The sequence below is a fragment of the Rattus norvegicus genome, chromosome 1 (assembly GCF_021556685.1).
Source record: "Rattus norvegicus strain SHRSP/BbbUtx chromosome 1, alternate assembly SHRSP_T2T, whole genome shotgun sequence".
Classification (NCBI taxonomy): Eukaryota; Metazoa; Chordata; class Mammalia; order Rodentia; family Muridae; genus Rattus; species Rattus norvegicus.
Window position 1 is genome coordinate 245,008,176 of NC_141534.1, and position 13,417 is coordinate 245,021,592.

The following is a 13,417-nucleotide window of genomic DNA, read 5'->3' on the forward strand; positions in this document are numbered from 1 at the left end:
GGACTTGAGTTCAACTCGCTCGCAAACTCTATGACTTTAAACAGTTCACTTGGTCTCAGTTTCTCAATAAAATAAAAACAAAGTTTGCTCCTGCTGAAGAAAAAATGGGGTGCCAGGTTCCTTAACAGTGGAGGGTAAATGGTGTTTGCCCCGCCCTCCAGGAGGCATCTGTCCTGCAGTTTCCTAGCTAGCCATCCCCTTAGGCATTCTTCTAGGGCAAAGCAAAATCTCTGAACTGACAAGGTCAGACTCCAGCTCATAGAATGTATTCATATATTCCTGCAACTCAGAATGCTCCATTGGACGAACATAAGCTGGTTAGAAATGCAAACCTCTAAATGTCTTCTTTTCAAACAAAGACCCCGGTGGTGGTTATGATGAACAGCAAAGTTTGAAAAGAAATTAAGCTTTCAGGGAAAAAAAATGGAGAGGAAGGGGAACCCGCTGGTCAATAAAGAACAACATTCTACTTCGGGTTTGTTGTTGTTGGGCATGAAAGTTCTGTGTTTGAAGTACAGGCGTTACCTTGTACAGGCCTCCAACTCCCAATCCCCCCCAAGGTCAGTGCCCTGGTGCTGGCATTTTAAAAACAATCGAGTAGGGTGAGGGAGTGCTCCATCCGAGCGTTTTAGGTATTTCTGAAGCTCTGAGTTCCACCCCCAGCACTGCACAAACAAAAACCCCTGCCCAGTAAGGGTCTTTCTCATCTTGCCTCTCTTGTCTGTGTTTGTTTCCCTTTCTGCTGATGTTTCTCCTACACTAACACACTACACTGTGACTATAAATGAATTTAAGGACTATCTTCACTTGTATGAAACTGGTTTAGAGCTAAGTGATTAGTAAGTGTGTGTTTAAAACACATAGGAGAATTCATTAGCATTAAACATGAGCTTATAAATGCAGGGTCAGCAACGAACCCTGAGCCCCCAGCTATGCAGGCCTTTAGGTCAAAGGCCTGGGAACTCTGTCTTTGAGAAAAATAATTCCGCCAGTTAAACACTGTTCTTAGGGACAAATCAGTCTCGTGTTTCAATATGTAAGACAACCAGTTCTTTTTAGAAGTTCTGGAGTATAGAATGAATCTTCAGACTTCCTTCAAAGTCACCACTCACAGGGCCGCTACAAAAACCCAGAATTATTTTGTTTATTGGTTTAAGAGCTATGTCCCTGTTGTTTTATCCTTGATGGTATTCAGATTTTGTTTGCCTCTCTGACTGCTCCCTGGCAGAGAGAATTTTTAACCTTTGGGACTTTAGTCATTGGTTGTGTGTACATGTCAATAATTCCCACACTCTGAAGGCTGAGGCATGGGGATGGTGAATTTGAGTGCAGCCTGGTCTATAAAACACGACCTTTGTCTTTAAAAAAAAAAAAAAAAGACAAAACAAGAGAGAGCAGCAGATAAAACTGAGTTAATTCCTGGGGCATGCATGATGAAAGGAAAGAATAGTTTACTTTTTCAAGTTGTTCTCTGACCTCCACAAAATACACACAAAATAGACAGATGCATTAAAATAATAATTTTCTTAAAGCCAGGCTGTGATGTAGCTCACTTGATTGAATGCTATTTACCATACACACAGCCCTGGGTTCAACCCAAGTGCCAAATAAGTCAGGTATGATGGTGCCACGTGCTCAAATTCCTTGCATGTGTGAGACAGAAGCAGGAAGATGGGACATTAGAGGACATCTTTGGCCCTCTGGTGGACTCTAGCCTGGGCAACACAGAACCTTAGCTCAGATAAATAAACAAACTGAAGGCTTAGGAATGTGATCCATGTAATAGGCTGTTCTCAAACCAAATCATTTAGCAGAAAAATCTACAGCATTCCTACTTAGAACCCAGCCTTGTACTGTGCACAATGAATAAAGCATGGACCCAAGGACAGCACCCTTCCTCTCATTTCGCTTATTTCTAGACTAGAAGGCAAGGCCTGTTGAAATACACAATGCCATGTGGAGGGTGATAAGCCCTCTGGGATAAATAAAGCAGGTTGTGAGGGTGGAAGACTGACAGAATGATTGCTTAGATGATGAGTGCAGGGGAGGTCCGTCATAAGCGGTGACGTTTGACTCCAAACTTGCATGATAGTGTGACTAGTGGCTATCTGGAACATTGGTAGAAGCAGGTAGTACCAAGTCCCTGTCATCACAGCGCTCCATTGTGACATCATAATGTTGCACTTTATGTATCGTGACAACACTACACAACTTTGCGCCATCACAGGGTCCCACTGTCACATGACAACTCTCCACTAAGCTAACACAATGCTGTCTTGTAACATGACCGCTCAGTCATGACCCTGCAGTGCTCTACGGTGACATCACAGTGTTTCTCTGTGGCATCATGTGCTCTATTGTGCTGGCACAGAGCTGTCCTTTGCTATGACGACGCCGTGGGTGACATCACAATGTTCCATGATACCATCTCCATGGCAATAAAATAAAGTAAAAAGTGTGAACTGTGGGTTACTCATAAGTGCAACGGGAATACGCAGAGCCCATGTGGGAAGCCGCTTCCTAGGGGCTCCCCTTTCAGTCTGTGGAAGCTATTGCTGCGATGGGCGTGAGCCACATGGAAGGGAAGGTGGACAGAGGGAAGCAACCTCCTTTCTGTTACGTCAAAGAGTTGGAGTTCCCGGAAGTGGAGAGGGAAGCCCATCTTCTCGTGCTCCTTAGGAGGAAAGCAAAGGTGAGCGCCTAGAATCCATGCAAGGAAGCAGCACTGTGGGGTGGAGCTTTCTGCACTGATGGAGGTGTTCTACATTCTCACTGGTCACCAGCTCTCCAAACTGTGGTCTGTTTGCGTTTATATTTCAAACAAGAGACTAATTAAACGTGGGCTGTGCGTACTATTTGTTTTTGTTGCTAGTCTGTTTTACGGGCTACATTTCAAGGGCTCCAGACCAACCTGTGTCTAGTGTTTCCCGGTGATGGTCAGCAACAAAACACATCCCTCATCACAACCGGCTCTTTAGTCAGTGATGTTTACAGGCTAGGATGTAGGTGATAAGGTTAGACCAGATATGGTGCATTTCTGAGACTGGTCAGGCGTTCAAAGGCAAGGCAGAATGGTAACAGGCCTTGTGAGATTTTAAATGATCTAATACTTAGAATGCACTTAGTGGAATGGCTTGGCAACAGTAAGCATGTGAACACTCTTTGCCCATATCGCACTTGTGATTGACAAAGATTCTTTGCTGAGCTAATTCTGAACCTCTCCATCAGTACAGCATGATCCCTGCTCCCTCACATCTGATCACCCTCCAAATCTGACAAGTTCTTCTTCTTCCACCACTGCTCCACATCTCATCTGGTCACCCTGCCGGTCTTCAACAGGAATAGGATAGATTGGTTCAGCTAAAATCTCCTTTATCCCTGATGCTTCCTCTCAGTGCTTTTCAATTATCTGACCTCCACTCTACACCCTTACCTACAAAAGTTGCCTTGCCCATAATGTATTGAAATATATGCTATATCTTTTTCCTTCCCTGGTGATAACCTGCCACAGTGGTCCCTCAACCAGTCAGTGTGCCTGGAAAAATTTCTTCCTTATGATGATGTCATTGGATCATGTTTTCTCTTAGCAGGAGGCTTGGTACTATAATCACCTCAGTACCAAGTAAGCCACCTTGCACTGTGATGATCAACTGACCGGAACACTTAACTGCTCGTCCTCTTCCTCTCCAGCACTGAACCCTGCCTGTGCTCTCCCAACCTGGAGGCTCAGCATATCTGCTAAAAGCCCTACTGCTGATAGCTAATAAGTAACAATTGTGTTTGTCAATGAAAATTAAACTGCATGTAGCTCAGAGCAGTGGTTCTCAACCTGTGGGTCGCAACCCTTTGCATCAAAGGACCCTTCACGGGGGTTGCCTAAGACCGTGGGGAAACCCAGAGACCTACATTACAATTCATAACAGTAGCAAGATTACTGCTATGAAGGGGCAACAAAAATAATGTTATGGTTGGGGGTCACCATAACATGAAGGGCTGCAGCATTAGGAAGGTTGAGAATCCCTGGCTTAGTGCAGTTAATCTGCAGAGGAGATTCTGAGAAACATGATACCTCCAGTACATCCATTATGGAAAGAGTATTTGTTCCTGTTACTTAGTTAAACAGAATGTGTGGATTCAGCAAAGACAAATGAGAGCTTGGGCTCCAGGAACAAGGAACAAGTGTGCTGTCAACATCAGAAAGCTACCAGAAGGCTGGACATGGGACTATAACGTCGAGGCTTTTGCCTGAATAGAATTTGAAATGTTATTTTCAAGGCTAATAAATGAGTTAAGGATAACTGTGAATATCGTACATACAATGAAAAAAAATGCCACCAATTACATCGAATAGAAATTGGTAAGAGAAAATAGTGAAATTCTCCCCTGGACTCTAAGAAACATATTTTTGAATATTATTTTGTCATGAGTCTATTTATCTGGCTTCTTAAATGATATCATAGCTCTTGGACCTTTTCCAGATCCCACTTATTGTATTCATTAATTCCATTTCGACTCTTCATTTCTATTCTTGTGAGCCTTTTCCTAGAAATCAGCTTCTGCTTGCTTGTGCTCCTGGCCTAGCACATCCCAGGCCCCTTCTCCTTGCTGTGGCTAAAACCTGCTGTCAGCAGCATGATACTTACAGTCCTGACCTTCCCCTGAACCCCAGTTCTTGTCACTTGACACCCACTAGATGTTTCCACTTGCAGTCTCCCCACTCCATCACGTCAAGTTTTAAAATACTTATCGCTGTGATTGTCTCTTAGCTTCCCAACAGCTCTCAGAATTTTCCCTTCCATCAAGTCTCTCTTAGTCTCTGACACTAAATTCTTTTTACCAGGACTAGAAACTATGAAGCCACATCAATCCATTTATCTTCTTCCTGGAGTCATGGCATAATAGAAAAACACTAACTTTGGAATAAATATGTTTCTGCCATATTTTCCTGTTTAGTACAAACGGGAAATATTATAACCCACATCCTTCAGATTTCTCATTTATAAAATGATATAATCAGTAGCACATAAAATAAGAAGAGAAGGAAGAGGAGGAAGTAGGAAGAAGGAGGAGGAGAAGGAGGAGGAGGAAGAGGAAGAAGAGAAGGAAGAGGAGGAAGGAGGAGGAAGAGGAGGAGGAGGAGGAGGAGGAGGAGGAGGAGGAGGAGAGAAAATTACCCTCCTTGGTATTAACGAGTGAGACCCTAACTCTTCACACTGTGGACATTCAGTCCTAATCTCTAAAGACACCTTGTGCCTTATAGAATATTCAAAGCATCTCTGACTTTTGACCATTAGATGACAATAGAAATCCTTCTATTCATAATGTCTAAAACTGTTTTCAATCCTGCCAGACACCCATGAGGTCAGAGGACAGCTGGGAGGAGCCATGGTATCCTACTGTCTAGATGCTTTCCACATTACTTGAGGTGATGAATGGAGAGTGGCTGGAAAAGCCCTTGACCAGGGCCACCATCCACAGACTACAGATGTCTACTCATTTAAGAAGTTCTACCAAGGTAAGGTGTTCTCAAAAAAAAAATTATAAGCAGATGCCTCATGAACATCTGTAAGGGAGAAAATTAAATTGTGTTGACCATAATTCCACATTAGTAAACCTTTTGTTGGAATTCAAAGAACACTAAAAGAAATTTCTTATATTCTCTTGCTATGATTTGAATGTAAAATGTCCCTCAGTAAGACTCACTGGAACACTTGGTCTCAGAGGGTGGTGCTATTTGAGAAGGTTCTGGAACAGTTAGGAGGTGGACCTTTGCTGGTAGAAATAAGTGCAGATGGACCTTGAGGATTTCTAGCCATCCCCACTTCCTATTCACTCTCAACTACCAGAGTGTTGGCCCAACACTACCACTAGCTTCCTGCTTCTGCCATGATGAACTGTGATGCCCAGGAACTGTGAGCTAAAATAAACCCTGTCTTCTTTAAGTTACTTTTGTCAGAGCATTTTTCTCACTGAAACAGGAAATAAAATGAGACACACACCCCCTGGTGGTTTTATAGCCCTGTCTGCTGTCACTGCACTTTGGGGGTCACTAGAGCTCCTTTCCTTCCTTTACTTTAGTGTCTTACTGCCCAATTCATACAACCAGCCTTCAGCACAGTACTGGTGTCCAACATCCTTCTACCAGAAACTGTTTCCCCACGTGCCCCATCTCATTCCCTTCCCTCCCATGCTCTGCCTCTCTAAGTGTGCCTCTCTCTCTGTGTCTCTCTTTTGTTTTTGCCTTTTGAGACAGGACTGCACGATATAGCTAGCCTTGAACTCACAATCCTCCTGGCTCAGTCTCCTGAGTGCTTGGAATATAGGCATGTGTCATCTTCCTGATCCTATTTTCTGTATCCAGATGACCCTCCTTTGCTAGTTAGCAAAGTGTCTTCCTTCAGCCTTCAAAACTGTGCTCCTGAAATATTGCTCTTTGTCAAAACTTGAGCCTCCCACCCCCCAAGTTCTACCACTGAAAGCCCCCTCCTCAATCTTATCATAACCTTCTTGTCCTATGAGATTACCATGCGCTCGCTCTCTCTCTGTCCCTCCCTCCCTCCCCCCTCTCCTCCCTCCCCCTCTCCCCCCTTTCCTCTCCCTCTCCTTATCCCTCTCCCTCTCCTTTTCCTTCCCTCCCTCCCTCCTCCTATCCCCTACAGTAATACAGACAGCACTCTTCCTAGTGCAGTTCAAATCTGAACTTCTGTAGATGCTTGCAACTTCTTTTGAAAGCCATCAGAATGGGAAGAATGGCTAATGGTTAGAGAGGACAATGGGCAGTATGATATAAATTAAATCCATATTCAGTAAAAGAGTAATTTAGAATCTACTGACTAACCTATGGACACTTACAGTGTAATATTTTCATTTTTTCAAACAGTTGAAATAGTCAGATAATAAATAATAAGAATAAACTGAAATTAAAAATAAGCAGCCCAATTTTTTCCATAAAGCATCCACCACCCCAAATCTAGTATAGTCATTAAGAAACCAATTATAGCTATCAGGTGGATCTGAGTTCAAGTCCCAGGTCCACTGTTTGTCTGTTGGGTGACCTTGGGCAAGTGACGTGCCAACTTAGAACTTTAGTTTCTTCATTAATTTATCTTCCCCATAAGACTATTGTGAAGGTTAAATGGCAAATATTAACTGTGAAGTACTTGGCACAGTAACTGAAGCTAGTACTAAATACATTTTAGCCTCCTGTGGACACCTACAGCCTACGATGCTTGAGGGGAAACAGTTCCTCTGGCCTATTGACCCTACCTCAGATGCCTACAGAATATGATTCTTCCTTCATACAATACATCTGCAGTTTCCCCTCCCTCCACTCAGCCCATCACTCCCCACACACCTTCCCTCTCCCCCCAGATCCACCCCTCTTCTTCAGAAAAAAACAGGCCTCCCAGGAAAATGATCTAACAAATTACAATAAGACCAGGCACAATCCCTCATATCAGGAGGAAAGAGGTCCCAAGAACAGGTTAAAGAGTCAAAGATACCCCCACTCTTGCCTTTAGGAGTCTCACAAAACACCAAGCTAACAAATGTAGCATATTTGAGAGAGCCCGCACCTTTGCAAGCCCAATGGGCCCCAGGGAGCCTTCCTTAGTTGATTTCACAGCCCATGTTCTCCTGGTGTCCTCAGCCTCTCTGGCGTCTATAATTTTTCCTCACCCTTTTCCTATATTTCCCCAAGCTACAAGGGGAGGGACTCTATGAAGATCTCCAATTTAGGTTCCTTCTCTGCCTAATATTTGACTGTGGGTAACAAGAGTCTGAATTTAATCAATCTCTACAGCATGAGTTAATTGTGCAACAAGTGAATGCTAGTTACAAATCAGTTCTCCTGATGACCTCTGACACTGCTCTGGCAGATCCATCCCACCAGGATTTATGAAGCAACTTCTATGCACATCAACTTCCCTATGCAGAGCCCTGAAAGGCCTGCTTCTAGCTGAATTCTTGTTTAGAAATCAGAAGTTTCCAAATTAGGCACCTCTATGTAGTTTCAGTATTCTCTGACAAGGGTAAACCCCTTTTGATGATAATTTTAGACTGAAAATATATGTTTGCCTGTAGCACTGTCCCCAAATCAAATATGGAAATAAAGAGACCAATCTCCCAAGGCCTGAACCATGGGCTTTTAGATCTATTCTTCTTGACCTCAATAGATCCACACTCAGGCTTTTTATTAACACAAATGTCGATGACATTGAACATATCCTCCCCATTACTACATTCAAAAGCATTCAGTATGCCATTTCTTCTTTTCTCCAAGTGCGTGTCTCATTTTAGTACTTTGTTTCTCACGCTTTATTTTTAACAAAGTAATTTCCTTAGTGTCAAGAACACCCCTTTAAAGATAGGACATGTGAAGTATTTACTAATATTAATGTTGAGCGCCTGTGATGTCCCATGCTTTGTGTATAAGTTATTTTATTCAATTTTCACCATAGCTGTTTGCTATCAATAAAAAGTAACTGATTAGTTAGAGAAATCATACCGGATTGTGTGGCTGGTAAACAGTGCTAGTCTGTGAATTGAATCTAACTCTGGGGTAATCGATTGCAAAGGCAGCTGAGTTCTCTCCACCATCTTTGCTTCCACACCCTGGGCAGTGTGGCCTTGCATCTCCTCCAAACCAGAGGTGGAACCTATTTCCATGACTCTTACATGCTGGCTCATCTTGTGATTGTGTTAGCGGCTAAGGAAGAGACATGGCCGTGGTCTGGCCTATTGGACTATTAGAGGGCACATGGGCTTGAGTCAGCCCAGTTGTTCATTCCAAGGCCCAGACACTGAGTCCAGCCAAGAACAGCATAGCTGTTCTGTAGCAGACAGCAGGTACGTGAGTGAGCCCACCAAGGCCAGATCAGAACTACAGAATTGCCCAGCCAACTACCTATTCATGTGCAAAAATCAGTAACCACTTAGATATGGCTGTTTGCCGTACAACTCTATTGATTCACAAAATGGAAAACACAAATCACACAGCATTAGACATTGCATATACATTATGGCAGCACTAAGGAAAAAAACCTATGCAAATGCACCTATCAGATTTCCTTTCTTGTTTCTTTTTCAATTTTTTTTTTTTATAATTCTCATTTGTGTATTCAGAGGTGTGTCAGGAGACAGATACGGAGGTCGGTGGACATCTTGCATAGGTCTGTCTCTCCTTTCACTATGTGGAAGGATTGAACTTGGGTTGTCAGGACTGGAAGCAAGGGTCTGCACTCACTGAGCCACCTTGCCAACCCCCCTTCATCTTTCAATCACGTCCTTATATTCTTCTCAATTACTCTAGAGTAAAATGAAGCATCCTATGGGTGATGTATTAGAAGAAAAAGAATTTGTTTGTCTCTATTGAGCCAATTTAATGTGTGACTAACTTACAAACTTACAAACTGAACTACTGCATGTGGCCCTCCCTTTGTACCACTGGGTGAACCCAGAGCCCATAAACCAGACAGAATTCTGGAGCATCTAGTCTCTTCGGCACCCGCACACGGTACAATGGTGTTCTAAGGCATGGTTCCTCCCTCAAGGAATCTATTGTCTCACTGGCAATATCAACAGTCATGCAAATAAGAGAAGCTAAATGATAATAAAATATCTTTTTAAAGAAAATGCTTCAACTAAAAAGGGGGACCATGATCATTTTGTTTCAAAAGATATCTGATCATTTTGTTACAGCACGCCAACTCTTGATAGGAGAATTCAGAGAAATATGAATTGAGAACAAAGTCCGTAACATGGAGGCTGGCTTGTTGGGATACTTCAATAAAGTGGGCAAGAAAGCAATCTTCGTTGGTGAAACTGGGGGTGATGATAACTTGTAGTGGCAGAGTGCAAGGTGTACTCGGGAGTGAGCAAACAGGTCGTTTGATGAGAACAGAAAAAGTCGGTAGAACAAAGTGATGGAAACAGATCCAGAGTGGGAGAGCCAAGGGACAGCAGCAGGAAGGAGTATGCTGATCATTAACAGCCTGTGAACTGTTCAGTACTGGACGTGTGGAGCTTGGGGTAGGAGTTAGCAGTTGGAAACTCAGGCTATCGACCAGGGAAGAAAGTCCAGGTTTCAGGTATGCTTAGAAAATCTCCAGTGTCTCGAGAGGTGAGATGAAGCTAAAGCAGAGGGAGAGGCTGCCCTTGGGGAATGCCAACAATGTCTAGTGGAGGAGATAAGGAAAGTGTACAGCCGACAGCCAAGCAGGATGGAGCCAGCACCGTGTGAGTCCCACAGTGTGGTAACCACACAGAGAAGGGAGAGGCATGCGCCAGCAGAGAGGAAACATGCTCTTTCGAGAGAAGCCTGAATGATAATGAGCGAGACCTGCTTCCAGCAGTGCCAGATGCCTTTTCTTAGTCTTTGGATGGTTCCCACGGGACTCCTCACGAAACAAACAGTGGAGACTGATCGGACCTGTTTGGAAAACGGACACAGCCATCTTTGTCTGGGACTAATTTAGCCTTCCAGATTCTCTGTGGCGATTTTAATGAATTAATTCCCCTTTCTTCATTTCATACATTTAGAAAGTACACACTGAAGGAAACAAAATCTCCAATGCTGGGGATATAGCTCAGAAGTGTTGATCACAAACCCCTGGGATCAGTGCCCAGCACCACGAGAATATCCAGCTACATGAACAATGGCCAAACCTGCTAGCTTCTGTGCCGTTAGGGCATCTTTTTATAAAGATTTATTTATTTTTAGTTTTGTTTTTTACATGTAGGGATGGTTGGGTGAGTGAATTTGGGTCCCCACAGAGACCAAGAGAGGATGTTGGATTCCCTGAAGTAGAATTAACAGGCAGTTGTGAGGGGCAGCCAGATGCGGATACAGGGAACTGAATTCTAGAAAGACAATGAATGCTTTTAAACACCGAGCCATCTCTCCAAGCCCCTATAAGTTTATCTTAAGTCACCCAAATGACAGGGCATTGTTTTTTAATAATAGTAATTATCATTTATTATTATTATTATTATTATTATTATTATTATTAGTTTTCATTATTTTAAACAACAAATTACTGTTCCCTGTTGTGCTGGCTTCCTGCCACAGAATATATTATTATATATAATAATACACAGAATTAATTCTTATGGCTTTCAACAATATGTAAGTAAATAGGATAGCCACTTGTAGAGTTTCTACACACACACACACACACACACACACACACACACACAGATATTTCAATATATATATGTATATATATTTGTGTGTGTACATACATGCATACACACATATGTGTGTGTACATGACAGCTAATGTTTATATTTTGGTTTCAGTGGAAGATGGCTAATGAAGGACCACATGAAAATACACTATTTTGTCTTCAGTTCCGTCTGATACCTAACACAGCCATGTTGGCCGTTCTGGTCCTGTGTGGCCCAATACTCCACTGCAGGGTCGTTACATCAGGAACCTGCCTGCATCTTACAAACCTTCCCAGTGACTCGCCAGGGACAACATAACCTGAAGCTGTGGCCTAGGTGCTCTGCAGGGAGACAGGGGCTTTTGGAAGGGATAGGGGACCCTAGTAGACCCAGGTTTCCCCCTTTCCCATCCTCTCTTTAAGAGTCTACCCTGATTTCATACATCCAACCCACCAGCCAGTCAGACCAATTATGAAAGCAAACCCCAGGATCAGCCTTCCTTTCAGTTAGCTCTATCGCCCAGCTGCAATTCACCTGCTCTGTCCTCTTCCCCAGCTCCGAGTCACCTCCTGCTGGATCCACTTGCTTCTGTACTTAGTCTCTGCCAGCCTTCGGATGTTCTCAAAACTCCACTTGGATGGCGTTGCCTACCTGGGATGACAGCTGAGTATTACTCTGGTTCCCAGTGCACTGTGACAGTCTGCACTCCCCTGGGCTGATGTGCCAATGGTTGGCTCTCTGCATTCTCTCTTCCTCAGACGCTAGGATTCTTGTCTTGCCACACAGCATTTCACTCAACACTAGGTAAGGAGTGCAGGAGACAGGAAGGACTCCTCCACTTGCCTAAGACAGGCTTCATCCTTGTTATAAAAGCCTCATTACAAAGGCCCCTTTCCGGGAGGATTATTTAACCCCATTTCTTTGTGCCCAGCCCTCTTCTCTCCATTCCCTTTCATATCAGAGCCCTCTTTATTTCTTTCATAATGTCAATAACAAGGGAACTAAAAGAAAAAATATTTATTTACTTGGTTGGGAGCTACGTATGTGTGCCGTGCTCTGCATGTGGCATTCAAAGGACAGCATTTGGGCGGGCTTTCATCTTCCATCATGTAGATTCCTGAGATCAAACTTGTCAGCCTTGGCCTGTTCTAGAATTTTTTCCTGTTGTCTGCCCTCAGGCGCACCCAACCTTTTGGTCTTATGACAGGAAGTTATCGTCTACAAAATTCATACACAATAACCACATTATGGAATTGTCAAAAAACATTATCACCCAGTTGGAGAGATGGCTCAGTGTCTAGAGATCAGAGTTGTGTTCCCCGAACCCATTGCACAGGTCACAAGCAGCTTTGTAGCCCTGGCTCCAGGAGAACCAATGTTCTGTTCTGGCCTTTGAGGGTTTCTCCACACATAAACCATTCACTGACATAGCTGCATACATAAATATAAATACATAGGTAAATAAATAAATGTAAATAAATAAAAACACATAAATAAAAGATACAAAATTCTTAAATATTGAAATCACCAAAAAAAAAAAACCATCATGACATATTAAGTAAACTTACAGTTTTGTGCTTGGCATCGGGGCACAGGATGGACCTGCAAATAAAACCTCAAGAACAGGAATAGTGCCCATTGAGGTCTCCATTGTGTTCCCAGAAGCTAGGCTGATGCCCAGTATCCTTATGGACTGAATGAATGAATGAGTGAATGACGGGACCTGATATTCTCACAGTGCACTGATATTCTCCTGTCCAGTCTTTGAAATGGACAAGGCAGAAGCTTCCTCTCAACATGACAAGCTTATGGAATCTAGAATTAAACGGCATTCCAGGGCTATGGTTAGTGACTGGGGAACTAACCTGTCCACTGCTCTACTGATCCAGTAGAGATGGGTCACATTGCTATTGGGAAGTTTCTATGGTGCTCAGAGTTTGCTTTGCCTCCTTTGGAAAGGATATATTAATACTCTTCTCTATGTGGGAAAATATCACAGCAAGGAAGAAGGGTTTTCAGTCTGTGGAAGACTGCCAACTGGCTATATAAAGCAAATGTTATTAATTATTGTGGTTTTATGAAAACATTGTTCAGTCAATCATGTAACCTCATTTTCGAAATATAGACTTAGGGCCTTAAATATTCTGACAACCTATTTTGAAGTTAGGAAAGAAACCGAAACTTTTCTGCCCCAAGTATAAAGAGGGAGATGAGGACAACCAAAGCACAAGGGAATTCCCTGCTCATCCAA

General features: G+C 43.1%; 1 long non-coding RNA gene across 2 annotated transcripts in view; it reads left to right on the forward strand.

The window, feature by feature from the left end:
• Positions 1-2,466: 2,466 nt before the first annotated feature.
• Positions 2,467-13,417, forward strand: part of LOC134485224 (uncharacterized) — a 97,575-nt gene continuing 86,624 nt past the window's right edge. For both annotated transcript variants that reach the window (XR_015653253.1, XR_015653254.1), the window contains exons 1-2: positions 2,467-2,692; positions 5,351-5,515. This is a non-coding gene — a long non-coding RNA (uncharacterized LOC134485224). The remainder of the gene's footprint in view (positions 2,693-5,350; positions 5,516-13,417) is intronic.